The following is an 8,671-nucleotide window of genomic DNA, read 5'->3' on the forward strand; positions in this document are numbered from 1 at the left end:
CTTGCATCATAGAGAGAGAGAGAGAGAGAGAGAGAGAGAGAGAGAGAGAGAGAGAGAGAGAGAGAGAGAGACAACTACTAGCCTAGTAAGAGATTTCCTTACTATAGACCACATAAAGAGAAATTTATACAAAGAAAGCATTAAAAGTCTAGAATGTTTTGTTATGCTAGTCAACCCATTGAAATAAGGATTGGTCCTTAAAGAAAGAATTTCCTTCATTAAGGGTGTTTAGCGAGGAAACGTCACCAATGATAACAATGCACACAAGACTAGGCAAGCTCAACACTTTCTCCTTGAGCCATTCAATATGAGAGAAAGAGGAGCTTCCAAGAATAATTCTTAATAAGCCCTAAATTTGATTAGTAGAAACTCTAAAGAGGATAAAGGGATGCAAATACAAAATCTAGAAACTCATTAAGGAAGTATGCTAGCAAGTTCTCTTTCATGCAATGTAGGCAAGAGATATGATATATACCAATAGCCCAATAGAGATCTAAAAGTAAATGTGTGCTAGGAGGGAGAATAAGAGGTAAAGTACTCACCTTTAAATGTGAAGAGGAAGATGTGCTTTATGTTTGAAACTCACATATTTGAATTGTTTCTTAACTTCTGACCACAGGTCTTGAAATAAAATGACAAGAGGAACAAAACCTAGAAATCTCCCTAAAAATAGATACTAAAAGAACAAGTTGACTTGGAGGGACATCCTAAAACTAGGTTGACATAGTTCAACAACCTAAAGCTAACTTCTCCATAAAGCTCTCAAAATGTAGGTTCCAAATCTGTAAACCTTTTGTTGATATCCTACAACTCTATAAGAAAATTTGTGTGTGTGTGTGGCTATACAGGGGTTGACTTAGTCAACCCCCTGTTTTGGTGATCTCCACCTCCATGAATAGCCATTAGGAAAAAATGTGTCTATGTGTATGTGTATTTGTGTATCCAATATTTGTAGATCTAGAATACAAATATGCAAAAATGCTAAGAATCTACTCCATGAGTGAAACTTTAGCATGTAGGTGTGCATGTACATAAATGTATGAAGGTGCAAAGAATCAAATCTGAAGCATGATGTAGAAATAATACCAAGCCCCTAAGGCTAAAGTACTTTAACCATCTTCGAGATCCCTTCACAACTCCATGTTTGATATATTCACCTTTAAATGCTTGATGAAGAATAATGAACTCGCTTTGCAATGAAGAATAAGAAACCAACCCTTGTTTTTACCTTGCAATTGCCCTAAGTTGAATTAGGGTGTCCACACATGCTTTCCCCTTGCTTCTCTCATGTACAAATAAGGATTTGAATGCATTTTTATAGTAGTTTTTTTTAGAATATTCGCAAAATTACTCCACAAGGGTTGACTGCACTAGTGAGATTTTATTGGACGAGTTAAATGTTGCCAAGCCTAGAATCACCAAAAGATCCAAGACTAGGCCAACATGGGTCGACCTATTTTGGACTAGGTCAACATGGGTTGACCTAGTCTAGAACAAGTTGACTTGGGTTGACCTAGTCCAGAAGGTCAACCTTTAAGGTGTCCCTGTTCCAAATTCTAGACTAGCAAGGGTCAGGGATGAAATAGGTATTGTATATTGAGATCCAACCTAGGATTTTGGGTCCTAAGTAGAGATGATACTCACAGATTAAATCCTGAGGTAGTGAATGTGTTTTGAAGAAGGGAAATCAATTAGGATTTTTTAGGTCCTACCTTAGTTTCACCCAGGAGAAGGAGGAGAAAAGAACTAAGGTGTGTTCTTAAGGTGTGAATATGAAATGAAAACACGCTAAAGAGGAGCTAAAAGGTCTTAAACATAACACCCCCACCACAACTTCTCTTTTAAGACTCCTTCAAACATCTACTAAATATCATGAAGCCTTGCAAGAAGATCTTCTAATTGCATCTACTAGTCAAGATAATGTCAATGTCTTTTTGAAATGAATGAATTCTACCTTAGTCCCACCTCATATTATGTTTACTTGTGATAATTTGCTTCCTAAATAAATTCAATATTGCAATGATGTGCTTATGGTAGTTTTCCTCATCAATGATAACCTCATTCATAGAACCTCAATTGATAATAAGTTTAGGCTTAATGTTTATAGTATGGACATATTCAAAGTAATTAAAGTCAATCCTTCACATATTCAAAGTGAAAATGTTCTTATACATGGATTTGATAATATTTCTAATAAAATTTAGGCATCATCATTTCACCTATAAAAGTAGGTCTAGTTATTTTGAATACTCCCATACATGTTATGTTTGGACCTCTTAATTACAACCTTCTTTTGGGTAGAACTTGGTTACATAATATGCATGTTATTCCTTTGGTTCTTCATGAAAAGATTAAGTTTATCTACATAAATGTGTTGTACACTATTAATGCGGATACTAATCCAAATAGTTTTTTGAATGTTGAGGAAAAACAAGATCAAGAATCTAATGACGATCCTCCTTCTATAAGCATTCTTTCATAACATGGTTGGGGATCTTTAAATTTCACAACAAACTTTATTGGAGATTATAGAGTTTTACACCTTTCATTTATGAAATATAAAACATCTCCTCTTTCTAATATCTTTATTTCTACTTCCACTTATGATGAATCTATCAAACTTACTTGTGGTAACATAGTGACTAAGGTAGATCCAGTATCTCCTTATGATATATCTTCTCATTATGGTCCTAGTTATTATTTATTACTAAGACATGGATTCACTAGGAGTGGACATCATTAACGACAACCAGTTAAAGTGCCCTCAGGAAATGGGCGACATGAGCATTCTTATAATCAAAAAGCTATCAACACCATTGTTGATAATAATTTAGGTGTTTGAAACAAATTTCTGAATCGAATTCTTTGTCCACATCCTCTCCTTCATCATCTAACATATCTTCTCCTATGAATAAAGATATTGTTTTGCCTAAATTTCTTTGTCTTAAGGTAATTACTAAACCCAAACACAAATAGAAACATAGTCATCAACCTACAAGTCTTCTATTTTGCATGTATCATAGTTATCAAAATATCTCTACTAATGATTGTCAAGATTTATGTGACAAGATTAAAAAAATTGTTGATAATGAGGTTATTCACATATCTCCTTATTATGAGATCTAATTCAATCCTAATTTCTGTAAATAACATCTAAGCTCCTCTTTTGTTTCTACACACCATGTAGCATCGTTGACCTACCTCTTGGGGGCTCATTTCCATACATGGTTCACTTTGTGAGTATCACAATAGGTCTTCTTTTCTCTTTTTACTACACTTGGGGGGCATGGGAATCATATTCATCTTTCTCATTCTCCCAAGGATCCACTTTTCCCTTGGTTAGGTGTTATTTTCTTATCAAGATACATCCAATCTCACATCATTTTCAATTAGGTCTCCATGGTAGATAACTCGCCTACTTTGGAGCCATATAATAGTGCATAATCCTTCATAGGTATCTTCTTTTTCACTTATATCACGGTATGTATCATTGCATTCTTTCATTCCATGGGCTCATAAGAGTTACAATTTCTTTGGATTGGACTCCTTGCTGCTCTTGGGTACTATATTGATGGTGAAATTATTTTATCCTTGTTCATCACTTCCTTAAGATGTTAAAATAAGAAATTATTTTTTCATCTTGGGTGGGGTGGGGAGGGGTGCATAAATGGTCCCCTATTTTCATATATTTTTCTTCACTTCAAAAACAACATATAGAGTACACTATCATAACACGACTTTCTAAGGCCAGTTAATCTTCCTCTTTTCACATGTCTTGGATTGGTTGACTAGCATGTTGCACACACACTTTCTAGACCATTTGACATATCCTAGTACATACACAAACCCTTCTCATAGTATAGGAGTATTATATCATAGGGGTGCAAATTTGTTGCTAGGTAAGAATTTTATAAGATTAATTATCGAGCACACAAACCCACTAGACCATTTTTTCCTACCCCTTTTGTTTTCATTGGATTGGCTATCAGGCACACAAACTTGCTAGAGTATTTAATCCTAACTAATTTTTGTTGTTCACAATTCATAACACAAACCTTATTTGGGAAAGTTGACTATACTTTTTATCTTTTTTTCTCTTATTCATTACATCTATTTTATTATGGTGTTGTCTATGATGGAGACTCGAGTCTATTGGGGGCTTGACGACTTCTTTGTCTCCTTAGTCATGATGAAATCAACTCTTTCTGTTTGATCTACTTTACACAAGTATGAGGTAACTCATACTTCAATTATAGTGGGGGCTAAATGTGCTATCTTAGGATGGAATCACCCATCATTTAAGACCTTTTAGGTCCTACCCTTTAGTGATCTTATGTACCATGGATTGATTTGTCCTCGATTGACTCTTTCTCCTATTCTATCTTGCATCTTCCATTTTCATTAGTGTAGTTTCTGAGACCTCAGGGTTACCCCCTCTCGAGATAACCATGGAATAGGTCAATCCAAGTCAACCTCTTCTAAGCATGAACATCAAAATACATAAAGAAGCAACTTTGAGCACTCATGAAAGTAGATTTTCCTAAGGCATTTCAAGAATTTTCCAAGCATTCAAGAGTCAGTGATCCATTATGAGCATGTCCTCTTCAGGATCTAGCATTTTGTTGGCCATCAAGGGAGGAGATCTACATTGTGGAATTCATCATCTTCTTCTTATTCTTTGGTGTGAATTTGCATCCATGGACCCATGATATGGTTTCAGTAGATCAATTAAATTTGTGGAGATTTCTTGCATTCTTCATTTTAAATTCAACATCTACAACATATTGGAAGCATTGCAAAATCCTTAATGACAAGGGTTTCATTAGACAAGGTGAATATTTACATTTATCTTGCTTCCTTTTATTATTTACATTATATTTTATTTCAAGGTTGATTCCTCAATCTAGGACTTAACCAAGGCAAGCTCTCCCCTAACAAACAAAACTAATTGTTCTCATGTGAAGGAGCAGGATATATGAATTATGATTACAAATATAAAAATTATCATTTAGACCATTTAGAAGAAATTGGGTTTATTTTGTTACAATGTCCTAGGAACATTTTCATCTTCCCATAAAGTGTTCAAACACTTTACCACCAAGTCGACATAAAATTGGAGGTTTGAGAAAAATAGGGTTTCTTTTTCATGATTGTCGATTCACAGTTAGAACTTCCACCATAGTTTTAGATCTACAAGTTTTAGAGTGAAAAGGTGTATTCCTCTACACATTTCAAGATATGTCTTTCATCATTCATTTCACCTTTTAACATAGACCTATTTTCATATCTTAATTGAGTGATTTCATATATTTAACACCTAGATCTATCTTACTCTTCTCATTAAATAAATTAGTTTAATATACATTCATATTGCATATATTAAATCAATTAAAATTGCATGAAAGATTCATTGCTAGTGTACTTCTTGATATAACTTGGGTTTAGTATTAGCATCCCTTCACCTATTTAGTTTTTTCTAATCTAACTTGGATTACATTAAGATTTATGTTTGGAAGCTCCTCTTCCTCTTGTAGTTTGAATGCTAGTTTGAAAGTGGTTAGTTAATGAATTCATCTCACATAGTTTATTCATTTCTTCCATTTCCTCATTAAAGAGTAGATATATCTAATTGATTTTATTTCTATTGTCACCTTCCACATGAATCAAATTATTACCTATTATACTCTAGTTATATGTAATTCTTAGCATGACCCAAAGTAAAAATTTCATTTACAATCTCTTTCTCAAGTAGGTTTTTTTTTCACAGTGTGAAAAGTAATGTGATATTTTATCAAGATTCAACCATTTAGTTTTTCATTCAATCTCATAAACCCATATTTAATGAAAAACATCTTATTGTGAATTGTTATATTATTCAACACATGGACATCCTAAGAATAATTATAGTCATCCTTGTTTATCTCAACAATGGTAATAAAATAGATTACATGTTTATTAGTGATGCAATTCAAGGCAGGTGAATCCCCAACGAAGATGTTCAAACCTTGCAACACTAAGTCACACAAAAATAATACAAAGATACAAATGAAACAAAAAACTTTTATTATTATAAGATATCAAATATGATGGGCTATAAGGCCTTCCCAATTCAACCAATACAAGTTACTTCATATCGAGCTACTATTAATCAAAGCCCAAAGATAACCTCCTCTCGATGATCTACTCTTTTTCTTGATCCCTCCCTCAAGGCATAATATTAAATCACATTTATAAAAGACCTTCAATAGGTCATCCTAGAAAGAATCAATTTTCCTAATAACCAGAAAATATGTTACACAAATAGGTATGGCTCTGAAGATAAGATGAGAGATAAAAAGACTAAGCATAAAAGGGTGTGCAAGCCATGATATAGGTCCACACATTATCCAATAATTGTCACAAACATGCAAGAATAATCATCACACAATCATTTTTCCAAGTTCCAAAAAAAAAAACCACTCAACGATAAATGAATTGGAACTCAAAGGATATGAAACCATAAAATGTGTGATCATAGAATAATGATAGTTAAGATTTCAAGATCATGCAAACTAAAACACATGATCAAAGAACCCCATACATGATCTTTTGAAGTAGTCAAAATGAATAAAAAGCCAAATTCTTTAATTAGGAAATACAATATTTCCAACCACCTAAGGATGCTTCTATATCATACATCCTAGGTGACAAGAATATGTTCCATAAGAAGGAAATTACGAAGATCTACCATGATTCAAAACATAAATCCCATGCTTATTCTTAATACACATATCCTCTTCATTAGATGCCTTATTACTCTACCAAAACCCATTCCATTGTTGTTGTATTTAATCCTACTACCATTAGTGACATGAACAATTCTATTACTGCTTCAAGGACCAGGTAACTTAACTCCATCACATATCCTTGACTGATTTTATTTCATAGTCTTCTTACCCTTACCTTTGTTCTTTACCACATGATCTTTATGCTTTTGGTGTTGTTTTAGGCTCAGACCTTTCTAATCAAACTTAACCTTAACAAGAATATGTTGCACTCTTATCATCCCATTAGGATTATCTTCTATATTTGCATCTATAATTAACTTCTCTATGAGATCAGCATTATCCCAATTTTAGGTCTTGACAACACTCAAGTTTCTTGCACTCTTAAACGTATCATCCTCCAAAGGAATCAAGGTAAACTTCCAACCATTCTTTTCAATAGTAACAATACTTTTCCACCAATCATGAATATCTCCTCTATCATATTGCTAAAGTCCACCAAGACAAACATTACAAGTGCTCATGTTAACCACATCGCATAACACTTCATCCTTGTAAGGTCCAATATTTAAAGTAACCAAAAAATTCTCTCTAACTTCCACCCAATGATTATCTTCAAATAAAATTACCTCATAAGGACATGGGTGTCTCAGTACTTACAATCCATTTTTATGTGCCATCTCCTTTAATACAATATTATTGACACTACCACCATCCACAATAACTTTACAACATTTTCCACCAAACTTACAAATAGTCCTAAATAAGATTCTTCTTTGAATTGGTTTTCCTTCATGCTTAATCAACATAATTATTCTAAGCATTAGATATTATCCTATCCATATCAACCTCAGGTTCATTCACAATTTGATTCTCATGTACCACTAGGTTCTCTTCACAACTTGATTCTCATTGAAAATCTATGTGTCCCTCCTTCCCACACTTGAAGTAGGTGCCTTTGAAAACCTTATTGTCAACCCTCTTCCTTGGAAAAATTTGATCATATTTTGATTCAACTACAATTTCTTTCTTCTCCTCATCCATATTTACCACTTACTCATCCCTACCCATAGGGTTACTTTGTATTCTTCTTAACTTATCTTCTTCTTTTAGGGCATACTTTTAAGCATCCTTAAGTTTAATAATTATTAACATACTCAATTCCTCTTGAATGTTAAGTCTAAATCCATTCACATAACTAGCCATATTTTCCTTTAATGACTCCTAATGCCTAGATCTTATTTGCATCTTATAAAACTCTTCAATGTACTCCTTTACTGACAAGTTCTTTTGCGTCAATTTTTGCAACTTATTAAATAAGTCCAATTCATATTTATCAGGTATGATTTTGGCTTTAAGTCTAGAAACCATAATCTTCCACCTACATTTCTCAGGTTCATCATTAGGTCCTCCCTATTCTTCAACAACTCTTTCCATCATAAGATAGCATGACCCTTCAACTTAGTATATTCTAACCTAACCCTTTGTTGATCTTTAACATCTTCAAGCTCAAAGTAGTCTTCAAGTTCATTTACCCTATCAATAAATTAAATATGATGTAATGAACCAAATAATTTGAAACATCCATTCTATGACTCCTACCAATTTGTGTCATAGCCTTCAACAATAGTTCTTCTTTAGGGATATCTATTTCAAAAATTTCAAAATCTTTGATGACCTCCTTAAATTTCCCCTCTATATCAGGATTCCTTCTCAATCCAATTCAAGATATTATGAACCTCATCTCTCATTTTAGTTATAAATTCATCCATCATGTGTTCCAACCTTCTAAAGTTAATCCTCCTAGGAAACATCCTTCAATCCAATCCTTGGTGCAACTGCGTCAGCTTTGACGATTAGATTAACAAGGTCCAATTTCCTCACTTTCAATGATCTATTGTCCAAAA

This window comes from Cupressus sempervirens, chromosome 9, assembly GCF_028749045.1.
Source record: "Cupressus sempervirens isolate cs-2001-9-10 chromosome 9, ASM2874904v1, whole genome shotgun sequence".
Lineage (NCBI taxonomy): Eukaryota > Viridiplantae > Streptophyta > Pinopsida > Cupressales > Cupressaceae > Cupressus > Cupressus sempervirens.